A 20,554-nucleotide genomic window follows, 5' to 3' on the forward strand; every position below is an offset into this window, starting at 1 on the left:
TCTATATTCCTTTTTCAAAAATCTTAGAATGTCATAAGTAGGAATGAACCCATGCTTCCTGAAAAGATCATGCGGCCATCCTCAAATACACAAGTCGAAAAAATTGCGAAACTCAAAGAAAGTTTGGTCGTGCTAAGAGTCCAATTCTTGGGATGAAATATAAAGCCTGGAGCAGTTTTTCATTCCCTGGTGCAGCACTGCTTTATATTAGTTGAGGATTTAATAGTCAGAGGGTTGAACAGAAAAAGTTTTGAAGGACTTTTTCCTTCCTTGATTCAAATTGCAGGTTTAAAAGCAAAGCGCTCACATCAGCCCAGTATGTGTGCATATCTTTTCTTTTAGTTATGTTCTGATAGAACCCTGTTGAAAAAACCTAAGCAGATTTGAAAGCTGGTAGTAACATCAATTCACCATTAAAAAGCATCTTATGTACTAGAATATTTAGCTTCTTGAGAACAGCCACATTGGTTCTACTAACATGGTTCCAAAACAGCTCTTTTCACCATCAGCCTAGACTAAGATGTTAAGCCCCAGTTCTTAATGCCTCGGTAATCCTCGTGCTGCTTGGCACTACAATCCTTTTTCTTCATTCTTACCAGAAGGTCTTTTTATTCTGAAAATATTTTCATGTAGCAATTGCTAAAACATCCTGGGTAATATTTAAGCAAAACTGAGCTGCCAGAAGCGGTATTTGAACCCACAAGTCCAGGAGAGCATACAACCTGAACGTAGTCCCCCAGACCGCTCAACCATTCGGCAGCTTGCAGATTTTGGTGAGATACCAAAGATCATCGTAAGCATCAACAAAAAAGGTTTATCTTTTTTGACTAAGCAAGCAACTAAAAGCGCTTCAAAACAATAGACGGGAGAGAAGGCATTGTTCGTCTGATAGTGTGCTCCAAGCATGTGCTAACCTGTGTTAAGGGAATCCTGCAAGTAAAGGTTTGAGTGAGTTGTGCACATGATCTAATGTGAATGGTGTGATCCATTTTGATTAATACAAAAGGTTTTATCTATATTTGTAATTCTGCCTGTAATGACAATCAGATCACTACTAAAAAGCGATTTCTACAGAGCAGAATAATAGGGCTAGGTGGAAAGAGTGAAAACTGCAAGATTTTAATTTCCCAAATCATTAAAATTATTTAAAAATTATGCGTGACATCAAACTTTGATTCAAGCAATAGGTATTGTTCTGATAACACATTCCATTCAAGGTATATCCCACCTGTGTAAAGTGGCATTCAAGGTCTCGCTCCCAGGGTAAGAGCATGCAGTCACAGTGACCTACATGGCGATGAAAATTTTCTGCAACCAGAAGAGAATTGGGTCATGTTAAGAGCTTAATTGTTGAAGTGAGATTAAAGGACTATAAAATCTCGACTTTTTGATTTTGGCATTCAGAGGGCTGTAAAGAGAAAGTGTTGAAAGATGCTTTCTCATAGGCAAAAACCACTTTCAGAAGGTTTGATGTTCACGATAGCCTTTACTAAGAAAATTTGGCCTCAGTGAGAATCGAACTCACGACCCCTGGTTTACAAGACCAGTGCTCTAACCCCTGAGCTATGAAGCCTGCATTTTGAAACAGTCCCACAATATTTTTGACCAATTCTATATTCCTTTTTCAAAAATCTTAGAATGTCATACGTAGGAATGAACCCATGCTTCCTGAAAAGATCATGCGGCCATCCTCAAATACACAAGTCGAAAAAATTGCGAAACTCAAAGAAAGTTTGGTCGTGCTAAGAGTCCAATTCTTGGGATGAAATATAAAGCCTGGAGCAGTTTTTCATTCCCTGGTGCAGCACTGCTTTATATTAGTTGAGGATTTAATAGTCAGAGGGTTGAACAGAAAAAGTTTTGAAGGACTTTTTCCTTCCTTGATTCAAATTGCAGGTTTAAAAGCAAAGCGCTCACATCAGCCCAGTATGTGTGCATATCTTTTCTTTTAGTTATGTTCTGATAGAACCCTGTTGAAAAAACCTAAGCAGATTTGAAAGCTGGTAGTAACATCAATTCACCATTAAAAAGCATCTTATGTACTAGAATATTTAGCTTCTTGAGAACAGCCACATTGGTTCTACTAACATGGTTCCAAAACAGCTCTTTTCACCATCAGCCTAGACTAAGATGTTAAGCCCCAGTTCTTAATGCCTCGGTAATCCTCGTGCTGCTTGGCACTACAATCCTTTTTCTTCATTCTTACCAGAAGGTCTTTTTATTCTGAAAATATTTTCATGTAGCAATTGCTAAAACATCCTGGGTAATATTTAAGCAAAACTGAGCTGCCAGAAGCGGTATTTGAACCCACAAGTCCAGGAGAGCATACAACCTGAACGTAGTCCCCCAGACCGCTCAACCATTCGGCAGCTTGCAGATTTTGGTGAGATACCAAAGATCATCGTAAGCATCAACAAAAAAGGTTTATCTTTTTTGACTAAGCAAGCAACTAAAAGCGCTTCAAAACAATAGACGGGAGAGAAGGCATTGTTCGTCTGATAGTGTGCTCCAAGCATGTGCTAACCTGTGTTAAGGGAATCCTGCAAGTAAAGGTTTGAGTGAGTTGTGCACATGATCTAATGTGAATGGTGTGATCCATTTTGATTAATACAAAAGGTTTTATCTATATTTGTAATTCTGCCTGTAATGACAATCAGATCACTACTAAAAAGCGATTTCTACAGAGCAGAATAATAGGGCTAGGTGGAAAGAGTGAAAACTGCAAGATTTTAATTTCCCAAATCATTAAAATTATTTAAAAATGATGCGTGACATCAAACTTTGATTCAAGCAATAGGTATTGTTCTGATAACACATTCCATTCAAGGTATATCCCACCTGTGTAAAGTGGCATTCAAGGTCTCGCTCCCAGGGTAAGAGCATGCAGTCACAGTGACCTACATGGCGATGAAAATTTTCTGCAACCAGAAGAGAATTGGGTCATGTTAAGAGCTTAATTGTTGAAGTGAGATTAAAGGACTATAAAATCTCGACTTTTTGATTTTGGCATTCAGAGGGCTGTAAAGAGAAAGTGTTGAAAGATCCTTTCTCATAGGCAAAAACCACTTTCAGAAGGTTTGATGTTCACGATAGCCTTTACTAAGAAAATTTGGCCTCAGTGAGAATCGAACTCACGACCCCTGGTTTACAAGACCAGTGCTCTAACCCCTGAGCTATGAAGCCTGCATTTTGAAAGAGTCCCACAATATTTTTGACCAATTCTATATTCCTTTTTCAAAAATCTTAGAATGTCATACGTAGGAATGAACCCATGCTTCCTGAAAAGATCATGCGGCCATCCTCAAATACACAAGTCGAAAAAATTGCGAAACTCAAAGAAAGTTTGGTCGTGCTAAGAGTCCAATTCTTGGGATGAAATATAAAGCCTGGAGCAGTTTTTCATTCCCTGGTGCAGCACTGCTTTATATTAGTTGAGGATTTAATAGTCAGAGGGTTGAACAGAAAAAGTTTTGAAGGACTTTTTCCTTCCTTGATTCAAATTGCAGGTTTAAAAGCAAAGCGCTCACATCAGCCCAGTATGTGTGCATATCTTTTCTTTTAGTTATGTTCTGATAGAACCCTGTTGGAAAAAACCTAAGCAGATTTGAAAGCTGGTAGTAACATCAATTCACCATTAAAAAGCATCTTATGTACTAGAATATTTAGCTTCTTGAGAACAGCCACATTGGTTCTACTAACATGGTTCCAAAACAGCTCTTTTCACCATCAGCCTAGACTAAGATGTTAAGCCCCAGTTCTTAATGCCTCGGTAATCCTCGTGCTGCTTGGCACTACAATCCTTTTTCTTCATTCTTACCAGAAGGTCTTTTTATTCTGAAAATATTTTCATGTAGCAATTGCTAAAACATCCTGGGTAATATTTAAGCAAAACTGAGCTGCCAGAAGCGGTATTTGAACCCACAAGTCCAGGAGAGCATACAACCTGAACGTAGTCCCCCAGACCGCTCAACCATTCGGCAGCTTGCAGATTTTGGTGAGATACCAAAGATCATCGTAAGCATCAACAAAAAAGGTTTATCTTTTTTGACTAAGCAAGCAACTAAAAGCGCTTCAAAACAATAGACGGGAGAGAAGGCATTGTTCGTCTGATAGTGTGCTCCAAGCATGTGCTAACCTGTGTTAAGGGAATCCTGCAAGTAAAGGTTTGAGTGAGTTGTGCACATGATCTAATGTGAATGGTGTGATCCATTTTGATTAATACAAAAGGTTTTATCTATATTTGTAATTCTGCCTGTAATGACAATCAGATCACTACTAAAAAGCGATTTCTACAGAGCAGAATAATAGGGCTAGGTGGAAAGAGTGAAAACTGCAAGATTTTAATTTCCCAAATCATTAAAATTATTTAAAAATTATGCGTGACATCAAACTTTGATTCAAGCAATAGGTATTGTTCTGATAACACATTCCATTCAAGGTATATCCCACCTGTGTAAAGTGGCATTCAAGGTCTCGCTCCCAGGGTAAGAGCATGCAGTCACAGTGACCTACATGGCGATGAAAATTTTCTGCAACCAGAAGAGAATTGGGTCATGTTAAGAGCTTAATTGTTGAAGTGAGATTAAAGGACTATAAAATCTCGACTTTTTGATTTTGGCATTCAGAGGGCTGTAAAGAGAAAGTGTTGAAAGATGCTTTCTCATAGGCAAAAACCACTTTCAGAAGGTTTGATGTTCACGATAGCCTTTACTAAGAAAATTTGGCCTCAGTGAGAATCGAACTCACGACCCCTGGTTTACAAGACCAGTGCTCTAACCCCTGAGCTATGAAGCCTGCATTTTGAAACAGTCCCACAATATTTTTGACCAATTCTATATTCCTTTTTCAAAAATCTTAGAATGTCATAAGTAGGAATGAACCCATGCTTCCTGAAAAGATCATGCGGCCATCCTCAAATACACAAGTCGAAAAAATTGCGAAACTCAAAGAAAGTTTGGTCGTGCTAAGAGTCCAATTCTTGGGATGAAATATAAAGCCTGGAGCAGTTTTTCATTCCCTGGTGCAGCACTGCTTTATATTAGTTGAGGATTTAATAGTCAGAGGGTTGAACAGAAAAAGTTTTGAAGGACTTTTTCCTTCCTTGATTCAAATTGCAGGTTTAAAAGCAAAGCGCTCACATCAGCCCAGTATGTGTGCATATCTTTTCTTTTAGTTATGTTCTGATAGAACCCTGTTGGAAAAAACCTAAGCAGATTTGAAAGCTGGTAGTAACATCAATTCACCATTAAAAAGCATCTTATGTACTAGAATATTTAGCTTCTTGAGAACAGCCACATTGGTTCTACTAACATGGTTCCAAAACAGCTCTTTTCACCATCAGCCTAGACTAAGATGTTAAGCCCCAGTTCTTAATGCCTCGGTAATCCTCGTGCTGCTTGGCACTACAATCCTTTTTCTTCATTCTTACCAGAAGGTCTTTTTATTCTGAAAATATTTTCATGTAGCAATTGCTAAAACATCCTGGGTAATATTTAAGCAAAACTGAGCTGCCAGAAGCGGTATTTGAACCCACAAGTCCAGGAGAGCATACAACCTGAACGTAGTCCCCCAGACCGCTCAACCATTCGGCAGCTTGCAGATTTTGGTGAGATACCAAAGATCATCGTAAGCATCAACAAAAAAGGTTTATCTTTTTTGACTAAGCAAGCAACTAAAAGCGCTTCAAAACAATAGACGGGAGAGAAGGCATTGTTCGTCTGATAGTGTGCTCCAAGCATGTGCTAACCTGTGTTAAGGGAATCCTGCAAGTAAAGGTTTGAGTGAGTTGTGCACATGATCTAATGTGAATGGTGTGATCCATTTTGATTAATACAAAAGGTTTTATCTATATTTGTAATTCTGCCTGTAATGACAATCAGATCACTACTAAAAAGCGATTTCTACAGAGCAGAATAATAGGGCTAGGTGGAAAGAGTGAAAACTGCAAGATTTTAATTTCCCAAATCATTAAAATTATTTAAAAATTATGCGTGACATCAAACTTTGATTCAAGCAATAGGTATTGTTCTGATAACACATTCCATTCAAGGTATATCCCACCTGTGTAAAGTGGCATTCAAGGTCTCGCTCCCAGGGTAAGAGCATGCAGTCACAGTGACCTACATGGCGATGAAAATTTTCTGCAACCAGAAGAGAATTGGGTCATGTTAAGAGCTTAATTGTTGAAGTGAGATTAAAGGACTATAAAATCTCGACTTTTTGATTTTGGCATTCAGAGGGCTGTAAAGAGAAAGTGTTGAAAGATGCTTTCTCATAGGCAAAAACCACTTTCAGAAGGTTTGATGTTCACGATAGCCTTTACTAAGAAAATTTGGCCTCAGTGAGAATCGAACTCACGACCCCTGGTTTACAAGACCAGTGCTCTAACCCCTGAGCTATGAAGCCTGCATTTTGAAACAGTCCCACAATATTTTTGACCAATTCTATATTCCTTTTTCAAAAATCTTAGAATGTCATAAGTAGGAATGAACCCATGCTTCCTGAAAAGATCATGCGGCCATCCTCAAATACACAAGTCGAAAAAATTGCGAAACTCAAAGAAAGTTTGGTCGTGCTAAGAGTCCAATTCTTGGGATGAAATATAAAGCCTGGAGCAGTTTTTCATTCCCTGGTGCAGCACTGCTTTATATTAGTTGAGGATTTAATAGTCAGAGGGTTGAACAGAAAAAGTTTTGAAGGACTTTTTCCTTCCTTGATTCAAATTGCAGGTTTAAAAGCAAAGCGCTCACATCAGCCCAGTATGTGTGCATATCTTTTCTTTTAGTTATGTTCTGATAGAACCCTGTTGAAAAAACCTAAGCAGATTTGAAAGCTGGTAGTAACATCAATTCACCATTAAAAAGCATCTTATGTACTAGAATATTTAGCTTCTTGAGAACAGCCACATTGGTTCTACTAACATGGTTCCAAAACAGCTCTTTTCACCATCAGCCTAGACTAAGATGTTAAGCCCCAGTTCTTAATGCCTCGGTAATCCTCGTGCTGCTTGGCACTACAATCCTTTTTCTTCATTCTTACCAGAAGGTCTTTTTATTCTGAAAATATTTTCATGTAGCAATTGCTAAAACATCCTGGGTAATATTTAAGCAAAACTGAGCTGCCAGAAGCGGTATTTGAACCCACAAGTCCAGGAGAGCATACAACCTGAACGTAGTCCCCCAGACCGCTCAACCATTCGGCAGCTTGCAGATTTTGGTGAGATACCAAAGATCATCGTAAGCATCAACAAAAAAGGTTTATCTTTTTTGACTAAGCAAGCAACTAAAAGCGCTTCAAAACAATAGACGGGAGAGAAGGCATTGTTCGTCTGATAGTGTGCTCCAAGCATGTGCTAACCTGTGTTAAGGGAATCCTGCAAGTAAAGGTTTGAGTGAGTTGTGCACATGATCTAATGTGAATGGTGTGATCCATTTTGATTAATACAAAAGGTTTTATCTATATTTGTAATTCTGCCTGTAATGACAATCAGATCACTACTAAAAAGCGATTTCTACAGAGCAGAATAATAGGGCTAGGTGGAAAGAGTGAAAACTGCAAGATTTTAATTTCCCAAATCATTAAAATTATTTAAAAATGATGCGTGACATCAAACTTTGATTCAAGCAATAGGTATTGTTCTGATAACACATTCCATTCAAGGTATATCCCACCTGTGTAAAGTGGCATTCAAGGTCTCGCTCCCAGGGTAAGAGCATGCAGTCACAGTGACCTACATGGCGATGAAAATTTTCTGCAACCAGAAGAGAATTGGGTCATGTTAAGAGCTTAATTGTTGAAGTGAGATTAAAGGACTATAAAATCTCGACTTTTTGATTTTGGCATTCAGAGGGCTGTAAAGAGAAAGTGTTGAAAGATCCTTTCTCATAGGCAAAAACCACTTTCAGAAGGTTTGATGTTCACGATAGCCTTTACTAAGAAAATTTGGCCTCAGTGAGAATCGAACTCACGACCCCTGGTTTACAAGACCAGTGCTCTAACCCCTGAGCTATGAAGCCTGCATTTTGAAAGAGTCCCACAATATTTTTGACCAATTCTATATTCCTTTTTCAAAAATCTTAGAATGTCATAAGTAGGAATGAACCCATGCTTCCTGAAAAGATCATGCGGCCATCCTCAAATACACAAGTCGAAAAAATTGCGAAACTCAAAGAAAGTTTGGTCGTGCTAAGAGTCCAATTCTTGGGATGAAATATAAAGCCTGGAGCAGTTTTTCATTCCCTGGTGCAGCACTGCTTTATATTAGTTGAGGATTTAATAGTCAGAGGGTTGAACAGAAAAAGTTTTGAAGGACTTTTTCCTTCCTTGATTCAAATTGCAGGTTTAAAAGCAAAGCGCTCACATCAGCCCAGTATGTGTGCATATCTTTTCTTTTAGTTATGTTCTGATAGAACCCTGTTGGAAAAAACCTAAGCAGATTTGAAAGCTGGTAGTAACATCAATTCACCATTAAAAAGCATCTTATGTACTAGAATATTTAGCTTCTTGAGAACAGCCACATTGGTTCTACTAACATGGTTCCAAAACAGCTCTTTTCACCATCAGCCTAGACTAAGATGTTAAGCCCCAGTTCTTAATGCCTCGGTAATCCTCGTGCTGCTTGGCACTACAATCCTTTTTCTTCATTCTTACCAGAAGGTCTTTTTATTCTGAAAATATTTTCATGTAGCAATTGCTAAAACATCCTGGGTAATATTTAAGCAAAACTGAGCTGCCAGAAGCGGTATTTGAACCCACAAGTCCAGGAGAGCATACAACCTGAACGTAGTCCCCCAGACCGCTCAACCATTCGGCAGCTTGCAGATTTTGGTGAGATACCAAAGATCATCGTAAGCATCAACAAAAAAGGTTTATCTTTTTTGACTAAGCAAGCAACTAAAAGCGCTTCAAAACAATAGACGGGAGAGAAGGCATTGTTCGTCTGATAGTGTGCTCCAAGCATGTGCTAACCTGTGTTAAGGGAATCCTGCAAGTAAAGGTTTGAGTGAGTTGTGCACATGATCTAATGTGAATGGTGTGATCCATTTTGATTAATACAAAAGGTTTTATCTATATTTGTAATTCTGCCTGTAATGACAATCAGATCACTACTAAAAAGCGATTTCTACAGAGCAGAATAATAGGGCTAGGTGGAAAGAGTGAAAACTGCAAGATTTTAATTTCCCAAATCATTAAAATTATTTAAAAATTATGCGTGACATCAAACTTTGATTCAAGCAATAGGTATTGTTCTGATAACACATTCCATTCAAGGTATATCCCACCTGTGTAAAGTGGCATTCAAGGTCTCGCTCCCAGGGTAAGAGCATGCAGTCACAGTGACCTACATGGCGATGAAAATTTTCTGCAACCAGAAGAGAATTGGGTCATGTTAAGAGCTTAATTGTTGAAGTGAGATTAAAGGACTATAAAATCTCGACTTTTTGATTTTGGCATTCAGAGGGCTGTAAAGAGAAAGTGTTGAAAGATGCTTTCTCATAGGCAAAAACCACTTTCAGAAGGTTTGATGTTCACGATAGCCTTTACTAAGAAAATTTGGCCTCAGTGAGAATCGAACTCACGACCCCTGGTTTACAAGACCAGTGCTCTAACCCCTGAGCTATGAAGCCTGCATTTTGAAACAGTCCCACAATATTTTTGACCAATTCTATATTCCTTTTTCAAAAATCTTAGAATGTCATAAGTAGGAATGAACCCATGCTTCCTGAAAAGATCATGCGGCCATCCTCAAATACACAAGTCGAAAAAATTGCGAAACTCAAAGAAAGTTTGGTCGTGCTAAGAGTCCAATTCTTGGGATGAAATATAAAGCCTGGAGCAGTTTTTCATTCCCTGGTGCAGCACTGCTTTATATTAGTTGAGGATTTAATAGTCAGAGGGTTGAACAGAAAAAGTTTTGAAGGACTTTTTCCTTCCTTGATTCAAATTGCAGGTTTAAAAGCAAAGCGCTCACATCAGCCCAGTATGTGTGCATATCTTTTCTTTTAGTTATGTTCTGATAGAACCCTGTTGAAAAAACCTAAGCAGATTTGAAAGCTGGTAGTAACATCAATTCACCATTAAAAAGCATCTTATGTACTAGAATATTTAGCTTCTTGAGAACAGCCACATTGGTTCTACTAACATGGTTCCAAAACAGCTCTTTTCACCATCAGCCTAGACTAAGATGTTAAGCCCCAGTTCTTAATGCCTCGGTAATCCTCGTGCTGCTTGGCACTACAATCCTTTTTCTTCATTCTTACCAGAAGGTCTTTTTATTCTGAAAATATTTTCATGTAGCAATTGCTAAAACATCCTGGGTAATATTTAAGCAAAACTGAGCTGCCAGAAGCGGTATTTGAACCCACAAGTCCAGGAGAGCATACAACCTGAACGTAGTCCCCCAGACCGCTCAACCATTCGGCAGCTTGCAGATTTTGGTGAGATACCAAAGATCATCGTAAGCATCAACAAAAAAGGTTTATCTTTTTTGACTAAGCAAGCAACTAAAAGCACTTCAAAACAATAGACGGGAGAGAAGGCATTGTTCGTCTGATAGTGTGCTCCAAGCATGTGCTAACCTGTGTTAAGGGAATCCTGCAAGTAAAGGTTTGAGTGAGTTGTGCACATGATCTAATGTGAATGGTGTGATCCATTTTGATTAATACAAAAGGTTTTATCTATATTTGTAATTCTGCCTGTAATGACAATCAGATCACTACTAAAAAGCGATTTCTACAGAGCAGAATAATAGGGCTAGGTGGAAAGAGTGAAAACTGCAAGATTTTAATTTCCCAAATCATTAAAATTATTTAAAAATTATGCGTGACATCAAACTTTGATTCAAGCAATAGGTATTGTTCTGATAACACATTCCATTCAAGGTATATCCCACCTGTGTAAAGTGGCATTCAAGGTCTCGCTCCCAGGGTAAGAGCATGCAGTCACAGTGACCTACATGGCGATGAAAATTTTCTGCAACCAGAAGAGAATTGGGTCATGTTAAGAGCTTAATTGTTGAAGTGAGATTAAAGGACTATAAAATCTCGACTTTTTGATTTTGGCATTCAGAGGGCTGTAAAGAGAAAGTGTTGAAAGATGCTTTCTCATAGGCAAAAACCACTTTCAGAAGGTTTGATGTTCACGATAGCCTTTACTAAGAAAATTTGGCCTCAGTGAGAATCGAACTCACGACCCCTGGTTTACAAGACCAGTGCTCTAACCCCTGAGCTATGAAGCCTGCATTTTGAAACAGTCCCACAATATTTTTGACCAATTCTATATTCCTTTTTCAAAAATCTTAGAATGTCATACGTAGGAATGAACCCATGCTTCCTGAAAAGATCATGCGGCCATCCTCAAATACACAAGTCGAAAAAATTGCGAAACTCAAAGAAAGTTTGGTCGTGCTAAGAGTCCAATTCTTGGGATGAAATATAAAGCCTGGAGCAGTTTTTCATTCCCTGGTGCAGCACTGCTTTATATTAGTTGAGGATTTAATAGTCAGAGGGTTGAACAGAAAAAGTTTTGAAGGACTTTTTCCTTCCTTGATTCAAATTGCAGGTTTAAAAGCAAAGCGCTCACATCAGCCCAGTATGTGTGCATATCTTTTCTTTTAGTTATGTTCTGATAGAACCCTGTTGAAAAAACCTAAGCAGATTTGAAAGCTGGTAGTAACATCAATTCACCATTAAAAAGCATCTTATGTACTAGAATATTTAGCTTCTTGAGAACAGCCACATTGGTTCTACTAACATGGTTCCAAAACAGCTCTTTTCACCATCAGCCTAGACTAAGATGTTAAGCCCCAGTTCTTAATGCCTCGGTAATCCTCGTGCTGCTTGGCACTACAATCCTTTTTCTTCATTCTTACCAGAAGGTCTTTTTATTCTGAAAATATTTTCATGTAGCAATTGCTAAAACATCCTGGGTAATATTTAAGCAAAACTGAGCTGCCAGAAGCGGTATTTGAACCCACAAGTCCAGGAGAGCATACAACCTGAACGTAGTCCCCCAGACCGCTCAACCATTCGGCAGCTTGCAGATTTTGGTGAGATACCAAAGATCATCGTAAGCATCAACAAAAAAGGTTTATCTTTTTTGACTAAGCAAGCAACTAAAAGCGCTTCAAAACAATAGACGGGAGAGAAGGCATTGTTCGTCTGATAGTGTGCTCCAAGCATGTGCTAACCTGTGTTAAGGGAATCCTGCAAGTAAAGGTTTGAGTGAGTTGTGCACATGATCTAATGTGAATGGTGTGATCCATTTTGATTAATACAAAAGGTTTTATCTATATTTGTAATTCTGCCTGTAATGACAATCAGATCACTACTAAAAAGCGATTTCTACAGAGCAGAATAATAGGGCTAGGTGGAAAGAGTGAAAACTGCAAGATTTTAATTTCCCAAATCATTAAAATTATTTAAAAATTATGCGTGACATCAAACTTTGATTCAAGCAATAGGTATTGTTCTGATAACACATTCCATTCAAGGTATATCCCACCTGTGTAAAGTGGCATTCAAGGTCTCGCTCCCAGGGTAAGAGCATGCAGTCACAGTGACCTACATGGCGATGAAAATTTTCTGCAACCAGAAGAGAATTGGGTCATGTTAAGAGCTTAATTGTTGAAGTGAGATTAAAGGACTATAAAATCTCGACTTTTTGATTTTGGCATTCAGAGGGCTGTAAAGAGAAAGTGTTGAAAGATGCTTTCTCATAGGCAAAAACCACTTTCAGAAGGTTTGATGTTCACGATAGCCTTTACTAAGAAAATTTGGCCTCAGTGAGAATCGAACTCACGACCCCTGGTTTACAAGACCAGTGCTCTAACCCCTGAGCTATGAAGCCTGCATTTTGAAACAGTCCCACAATATTTTTGACCAATTCTATATTCCTTTTTCAAAAATCTTAGAATGTCATAAGTAGGAATGAACCCATGCTTCCTGAAAAGATCATGCGGCCATCCTCAAATACACAAGTCGAAAAAATTGCGAAACTCAAAGAAAGTTTGGTCGTGCTAAGAGTCCAATTCTTGGGATGAAATATAAAGCCTGGAGCAGTTTTTCATTCCCTGGTGCAGCACTGCTTTATATTAGTTGAGGATTTAATAGTCAGAGGGTTGAACAGAAAAAGTTTTGAAGGACTTTTTCCTTCCTTGATTCAAATTGCAGGTTTAAAAGCAAAGCGCTCACATCAGCCCAGTATGTGTGCATATCTTTTCTTTTAGTTATGTTCTGATAGAACCCTGTTGGAAAAAACCTAAGCAGATTTGAAAGCTGGTAGTAACATCAATTCACCATTAAAAAGCATCTTATGTACTAGAATATTTAGCTTCTTGAGAACAGCCACATTGGTTCTACTAACATGGTTCCAAAACAGCTCTTTTCACCATCAGCCTAGACTAAGATGTTAAGCCCCAGTTCTTAATGCCTCGGTAATCCTCGTGCTGCTTGGCACTACAATCCTTTTTCTTCATTCTTACCAGAAGGTCTTTTTATTCTGAAAATATTTTCATGTAGCAATTGCTAAAACATCCTGGGTAATATTTAAGCAAAACTGAGCTGCCAGAAGCGGTATTTGAACCCACAAGTCCAGGAGAGCATACAACCTGAACGTAGTCCCCCAGACCGCTCAACCATTCGGCAGCTTGCAGATTTTGGTGAGATACCAAAGATCATCGTAAGCATCAACAAAAAAGGTTTATCTTTTTTGACTAAGCAAGCAACTAAAAGCGCTTCAAAACAATAGACGGGAGAGAAGGCATTGTTCGTCTGATAGTGTGCTCCAAGCATGTGCTAACCTGTGTTAAGGGAATCCTGCAAGTAAAGGTTTGAGTGAGTTGTGCACATGATCTAATGTGAATGGTGTGATCCATTTTGATTAATACAAAAGGTTTTATCTATATTTGTAATTCTGCCTGTAATGACAATCAGATCACTACTAAAAAGCGATTTCTACAGAGCAGAATAATAGGGCTAGGTGGAAAGAGTGAAAACTGCAAGATTTTAATTTCCCAAATCATTAAAATTATTTAAAAATTATGCGTGACATCAAACTTTGATTCAAGCAATAGGTATTGTTCTGATAACACATTCCATTCAAGGTATATCCCACCTGTGTAAAGTGGCATTCAAGGTCTCGCTCCCAGGGTAAGAGCATGCAGTCACAGTGACCTACATGGCGATGAAAATTTTCTGCAACCAGAAGAGAATTGGGTCATGTTAAGAGCTTAATTGTTGAAGTGAGATTAAAGGACTATAAAATCTCGACTTTTTGATTTTGGCATTCAGAGGGCTGTAAAGAGAAAGTGTTGAAAGATGCTTTCTCATAGGCAAAAACCACTTTCAGAAGGTTTGATGTTCACGATAGCCTTTACTAAGAAAATTTGGCCTCAGTGAGAATCGAACTCACGACCCCTGGTTTACAAGACCAGTGCTCTAACCCCTGAGCTATGAAGCCTGCATTTTGAAACAGTCCCACAATATTTTTGACCAATTCTATATTCCTTTTTCAAAAATCTTAGAATGTCATAAGTAGGAATGAACCCATGCTTCCTGAAAAGATCATGCGGCCATCCTCAAATACACAAGTCGAAAAAATTGCGAAACTCAAAGAAAGTTTGGTCGTGCTAAGAGTCCAATTCTTGGGATGAAATATAAAGCCTGGAGCAGTTTTTCATTCCCTGGTGCAGCACTGCTTTATATTAGTTGAGGATTTAATAGTCAGAGGGTTGAACAGAAAAAGTTTTGAAGGACTTTTTCCTTCCTTGATTCAAATTGCAGGTTTAAAAGCAAAGCGCTCACATCAGCCCAGTATGTGTGCATATCTTTTCTTTTAGTTATGTTCTGATAGAACCCTGTTGAAAAAACCTAAGCAGATTTGAAAGCTGGTAGTAACATCAATTCACCATTAAAAAGCATCTTATGTACTAGAATATTTAGCTTCTTGAGAACAGCCACATTGGTTCTACTAACATGGTTCCAAAACAGCTCTTTTCACCATCAGCCTAGACTAAGATGTTAAGCCCCAGTTCTTAATGCCTCGGTAATCCTCGTGCTGCTTGGCACTACAATCCTTTTTCTTCATTCTTACCAGAAGGTCTTTTTATTCTGAAAATATTTTCATGTAGCAATTGCTAAAACATCCTGGGTAATATTTAAGCAAAACTGAGCTGCCAGAAGCGGTATTTGAACCCACAAGTCCAGGAGAGCATACAACCTGAACGTAGTCCCCCAGACCGCTCAACCATTCGGCAGCTTGCAGATTTTGGTGAGATACCAAAGATCATCGTAAGCATCAACAAAAAAGGTTTATCTTTTTTGACTAAGCAAGCAACTAAAAGCGCTTCAAAACAATAGACGGGAGAGAAGGCATTGTTCGTCTGATAGTGTGCTCCAAGCATGTGCTAACCTGTGTTAAGGGAATCCTGCAAGTAAAGGTTTGAGTGAGTTGTGCACATGATCTAATGTGAATGGTGTGATCCATTTTGATTAATACAAAAGGTTTTATCTATATTTGTAATTCTGCCTGTAATGACAATCAGATCACTACTAAAAAGCGATTTCTACAGAGCAGAATAATAGGGCTAGGTGGAAAGAGTGAAAACTGCAAGATTTTAATTTCCCAAATCATTAAAATTATTTAAAAATTATGCGTGACATCAAACTTTGATTCAAGCAATAGGTATTGTTCTGATAACACATTCCATTCAAGGTATATCCCACCTGTGTAAAGTGGCATTCAAGGTCTCGCTCCCAGGGTAAGAGCATGCAGTCACAGTGACCTACATGGCGATGAAAATTTTCTGCAACCAGAAGAGAATTGGGTCATGTTAAGAGCTTAATTGTTGAAGTGAGATTAAAGGACTATAAAATCTCGACTTTTTGATTTTGGCATTCAGAGGGCTGTAAAGAGAAAGTGTTGAAAGATGCTTTCTCATAGGCAAAAACCACTTTCAGAAGGTTTGATGTTCACGATAGCCTTTACTAAGAAAATTTGGCCTCAGTGAGAATCGAACTCACGACCCCTGGTTTACAAGACCAGTGCTCTAACCCCTGAGCTATGAAGCCTGCATTTTGAAACAGTCCCACAATATTTTTGACCAATTCTATATTCCTTTTTCAAAAATCTTAGAATGTCATAAGTAGGAATGAACCCATGCTTCCTGAAAAGATCATGCGGCCATCCTCAAATACACAAGTCGAAAAAATTGCGAAACTCAAAGAAAGTTTGGTCGTGCTAAGAGTCCAATTCTTGGGATGAAATATAAAGCCTGGAGCAGTTTTTCATTCCCTGGTGCAGCACTGCTTTATATTAGTTGAGGATTTAATAGTCAGAGGGTTGAACAGAAAAAGTTTTGAAGGACTTTTTCCTTCCTTGATTCAAATTGCAGGTTTAAAAGCAAAGCGCTCACATCAGCCCAGTATGTGTGCATATCTTTTCTTTTAGTTATGTTCTGATAGAACCCTGTTGGAAAAAACCTAAGCAGATTTGAAAGCTGGTAGTAACATCAATTCACCATTAAAAAGCATCTTATGTACTAGAATATTTAGCTTCTTGAGAACAGCCACATTGGTTCTACTAACATGGTTCCAAAACAGCTCTTTTCACCATCAGCCTAGACTAAGATGTTAAGCCCCAGTTCTTAATGCCTCGGTAATCCTCGTGCTGCTTGGCACTACAATCCTTTTTCTTCATTCTTACCAGAAGGTCTTTTTATTCTGAAAATATTTTCATGTAGCAATTGCTAAAACATCCTGGGTAATATTTAAGCAAAACTGAGCTGCCAGAAGCGGTATTTGAACCCACAAGTCCAGGAGAGCATACAACCTGAACGTAGTCCCCCAGACCGCTCAACCATTCGGCAGCTTGCAGATTTTGGTGAGATACCAAAGATCATCGTAAGCATCAACAAAAAAGGTTTATCTTTTTTGACTAAGCAAGCAACTAAAAGCGCTTCAAAACAATAGACGGGAGAGAAGGCATTGTTCGTCTGATAGTGTGCTCCAAGCATGTGCTAACCTGTGTTAAGGGAATCCTGCAAGTAAAGGTTTGAGTGAGTTGTGCACATGATCTAATGTGAATGGTGTGATCCATTTTGATTAATACAAAAGGTTTTATCTATATTTGTAATTCTGCCTGTAATGACAATCAGATCACTACTAAAAAGCGATTTCTACAGAGCAGAATAATAGGGCTAGGTGGAAAGAGTGAAAACTGCAAGATTTTAATTTCCCAAATCATTAAAATTATTTAAAAATTATGCGTGACATCAAACTTTGATTCAAGCAATAGGTATTGTTCTGATAACACATTCCATTCAAGGTATATCCCACCTGTGTAAAGTGGCATTCAAGGTCTCGCTCCCAGGGTAAGAGCATGCAGTCACAGTGACCTACATGGCGATGAAAATTTTCTGCAACCAGAAGAGAATTGGGTCATGTTAAGAGCTTAATTGTTGAAGTGAGATTAAAGGACTATAAAATCTCGACTTTTTGATTTTGGCATTCAGAGGGCTGTAAAGAGAAAGTGTTGAAAGATGCTTTCTCATAGGCAAAAACCACTTTCAGAAGGTTTGATGTTCACGATAGCCTTTACTAAGAAAATTTGGCCTCAGTGAGAATCGAACTCACGACCCCTGGTTTACAAGACCAGTGCTCTAACCCCTGAGCTATGAAGCCTGCATTTTGAAACAGTCCCACAATATTTTTGACCAATTCTATATTCCTTTTTCAAAAATCTTAGAATGTCATAAGTAGGAATGAACCCATGCTTCCTGAAAAGATCATGCGGCCATCCTCAAATACACAAGTCGAAAAAATTGCGAAACTCAAAGAAAGTTTGGTCGTGCTAAGAGTCCAATTCTTGGGATGAAATATAAAGCCTGGAGCAGTTTTTCATTCCCTGGTGCAGCACTGCTTTATATTAGTTGAGGATTTAATAGTCAGAGGGTTGAACAGAAAAAGTTTTGAAGGACTTTTTCCTTCCTTGATTCAAATTGCAGGTTTAAAAGCAAAGCGCTCACATCAGCCCAGTATGTGTGCATATCTTTTCTTTTAGTTATGTTCTGATAGAACCCTGTTGGAAAAAACCTAAGCAGATTTGAAAGCTGGTAGTAACATCAATTCACCATTAAAAAGCATCTTATGTACTAGAATATTTAGCTTCTTGAGAACAGCCACATTGGTTCTACTAACATGGTTCCAAAACAGCTCTTTTCACCATCAGCCTAGACTAAGATGTTAAGCCCCAGTTCTTAATGCCTCGGTAATCCTCGTGCTGCTTGGCACTACAATCCTTTTTCTTCATTCTTACCAGAAGGTCTTTTTATTCTGAAAATATTTTCATGTAGCAATTGCTAAAACATCCTGGGTAATATTTAAGCAAAACTGAGCTGCCAGAAGCGGTATTTGAACCCACAAGTCCAGGAGAGCATACAACCTGAACGTAGTCCCCCAGACCGCTCAACCATTCGGCAGCTTGCAGATTTTGGTGAGATACCAAAGATCATCGTAAGCATCAACAAAAAAGGTTTATCTTTTTTGACTAAGCAAGCAACTAAAAGCGCTTCAAAACAATAGACGGGAGAGAAGGCATTGTTCGTCTGATAGTGTGCTCCAAGCATGTGCTAACCTGTGTTAAGGGAATCCTGCAAGTAAAGGTTTGAGTGAGTTGTGCACATGATCTAATGTGAATGGTGTGATCCATTTTGATTAATACAAAAGGTTTTATCTATATTTGTAATTCTGCCTGTAATGACAATCAGATCACTACTAAAAAGCGATTTCTACAGAGCAGAATAATAGGGCTAGGTGGAAAGAGTGAAAACTGCAAGATTTTAATTTCCCAAATCATTAAAATTATTTAAAAATTATGCGTGACATCAAACTTTGATTCAAGCAATAGGTATTGTTCTGATAACACATTCCATTCAAGGTATATCCCACCTGTGTAAAGTGGCATTCAAGGTCTCGCTCCCAGGGTAAGAGCATGCAGTCACAGTGACCTACATGGCGATGAAAATTTTCTGCAACCAGAAGAGAATTGGGTCATGTTAAGAGCTTAATTGTTGAAGTGAGATTAAAGGACTATAAAATCTCGACTTTTTGATTTTGGCATTCAGAGGGCTGTAAAGAGAAAGTGTTGAAAGATGCTTTCTCATAGGCAAAAACCACTTTCAGAAGGTTTGATGTTCACGATAGCCTTTACTAAGAAAATTTGGCCTCAGTGAGAATCGAACTCACGACCCCTGGTTTACAAGACCAGTGCTCTAACCCCTGAGCTATGAAGCCTGCATTTTGAAACAGTCCCACAATATTTTTGACCAATTCTATATTCCTTTTTCAAAAATCTTAGAATGTCATAAGTAGGAATGAACCCATGCTTCCTGAAAAGATCATGCGGCCATCCTCAAATACACAAGTCGAAAAAATTGCGAAACTCAAAGAAAGTTTGGTCGTGCTAAGAGTCCAATTCTTGGGATGAAATATAAAGCCTGGAGCAGTTTTTCATTCCCTGGTGCAGCACTGCTTTATATTAGTTGAGGATTTAATAGTCAGAGGGTTGAACAGAAAAAGTTTTGAAGGACTTTTTCCTTCCTTGATTCAAATTGCAGGTTTAAAAGCAAAGCGCTCACATCAGCCCAGTATGTGTGCATATCTTTTCTTTTAGTTATGTTCTGATAGAACCCTGTTGGAAAAAACCTAAGCAGATTTGAAAGCTGGTAGTAACATCAATTCACCATTAAAAAGCATCTTATGTACTAGAATATTTAGCTTCTTGAGAACAGCCACATTGGTTCTACTAACATGGTTCCAAAACAGCTCTTTTCACCATCAGCCTAGACTAAGATGTTAAGCCCCAGTTCTTAATGCCTCGGTAATCCTCGTGCTGCTTGGCACTACAATCCTTTTTCTTCATTCTTACCAGAAGGTCTTTTTATTCTGAAAATATTTTCATGTAGCAATTGCTAAAACATCCTGGGTAATATTTAAGCAAAACTGAGCTGCCAGAAGCGGTATTTGAACCCACAAGTCCAGGAGAGCATACAACCTGAACGTAGTCCCCCAGACCGCTCAACCATTCGGCAGCTTGCAGATTTTGGTGAGATACCAAAGATCATCGTAAGCATCAACAAAAAAGGTTTATCTTTTTTGACTAAGCAAGCAACTAAAAGCGCTTCAAAACAATAGACGGGAGAGAAGGCATTGTTCGTCTGATAGTGTGCTCCAAGCATGTGCTAACCTGTGTTAAGGGAATCCTGCAAGTAAAGGTTTGAGTGAGTTGTGCACATGATCTAATGTGAATGGTGTGATCCATTTTGATTAATACAAAAGGTTTTATCTATATTTGTAATTCTGCCTGTAATGACAATCAGATCACTACTAAAAAGCGATTTCTACAGAGCAGAATAATAGGGCTAGGTGGAAAGAGTGAAAACTGCAAGATTTTAATTTCCCAAATCATTAAAATTATTTAAAAATTATGCGTGACATCAAACTTTGATTCAAGCAATAGGTATTGTTCTGATAACACATTCCATTCAAGGTATATCCCA

The 20,554-nt window shown here is 38.4% G+C and overlaps 12 non-coding genes across 12 annotated transcripts; all 12 read right to left on the reverse strand.

The window, feature by feature from the left end:
- Nucleotides 1–1,500: 1,500 nt before the first annotated feature.
- On the reverse strand, nt 1,501–1,573 carry TRNAT-UGU (transfer RNA threonine (anticodon UGU)). The gene has a single exon. It is a non-coding gene; the product is annotated as a tRNA-Thr (tRNA).
- A 1,537-nt stretch (nt 1,574–3,110) lies between these two features.
- Nucleotides 3,111–3,183, reverse strand: TRNAT-UGU (transfer RNA threonine (anticodon UGU)). Its single transcript has one exon. It is a non-coding gene; the product is annotated as a tRNA-Thr (tRNA).
- A 1,538-nt stretch (nt 3,184–4,721) lies between these two features.
- On the reverse strand, nt 4,722–4,794 carry TRNAT-UGU (transfer RNA threonine (anticodon UGU)). Its single transcript has one exon. It is a non-coding gene; the product is annotated as a tRNA-Thr (tRNA).
- A 1,538-nt stretch (nt 4,795–6,332) lies between these two features.
- On the reverse strand, nt 6,333–6,405 carry TRNAT-UGU (transfer RNA threonine (anticodon UGU)). Its single transcript has one exon. It is a non-coding gene; the product is annotated as a tRNA-Thr (tRNA).
- A 1,537-nt stretch (nt 6,406–7,942) lies between these two features.
- Nucleotides 7,943–8,015, reverse strand: TRNAT-UGU (transfer RNA threonine (anticodon UGU)). The gene has a single exon. It is a non-coding gene; the product is annotated as a tRNA-Thr (tRNA).
- Nucleotides 8,016–9,553: 1,538 nt separating this feature from the next.
- TRNAT-UGU (transfer RNA threonine (anticodon UGU)) lies at nt 9,554–9,626 on the reverse strand. Its single transcript has one exon. It is a non-coding gene; the product is annotated as a tRNA-Thr (tRNA).
- A 1,537-nt stretch (nt 9,627–11,163) lies between these two features.
- TRNAT-UGU (transfer RNA threonine (anticodon UGU)) lies at nt 11,164–11,236 on the reverse strand. Its single transcript has one exon. It is a non-coding gene; the product is annotated as a tRNA-Thr (tRNA).
- Nucleotides 11,237–12,773: 1,537 nt separating this feature from the next.
- TRNAT-UGU (transfer RNA threonine (anticodon UGU)) lies at nt 12,774–12,846 on the reverse strand. Its single transcript has one exon. It is a non-coding gene; the product is annotated as a tRNA-Thr (tRNA).
- A 1,538-nt stretch (nt 12,847–14,384) lies between these two features.
- Nucleotides 14,385–14,457, reverse strand: TRNAT-UGU (transfer RNA threonine (anticodon UGU)). Its single transcript has one exon. It is a non-coding gene; the product is annotated as a tRNA-Thr (tRNA).
- Nucleotides 14,458–15,994: 1,537 nt separating this feature from the next.
- Nucleotides 15,995–16,067, reverse strand: TRNAT-UGU (transfer RNA threonine (anticodon UGU)). The gene has a single exon. It is a non-coding gene; the product is annotated as a tRNA-Thr (tRNA).
- A 1,538-nt stretch (nt 16,068–17,605) lies between these two features.
- Nucleotides 17,606–17,678, reverse strand: TRNAT-UGU (transfer RNA threonine (anticodon UGU)). The gene has a single exon. It is a non-coding gene; the product is annotated as a tRNA-Thr (tRNA).
- Nucleotides 17,679–19,216: 1,538 nt separating this feature from the next.
- On the reverse strand, nt 19,217–19,289 carry TRNAT-UGU (transfer RNA threonine (anticodon UGU)). The gene has a single exon. It is a non-coding gene; the product is annotated as a tRNA-Thr (tRNA).
- Nucleotides 19,290–20,554: the final 1,265 nt, after the last annotated feature.

The sequence above is a fragment of the Eleutherodactylus coqui genome, chromosome 7 (genome assembly GCF_035609145.1).
Source record: "Eleutherodactylus coqui strain aEleCoq1 chromosome 7, aEleCoq1.hap1, whole genome shotgun sequence".
NCBI lineage: Eukaryota > Metazoa > Chordata > Amphibia > Anura > Eleutherodactylidae > Eleutherodactylus > Eleutherodactylus coqui.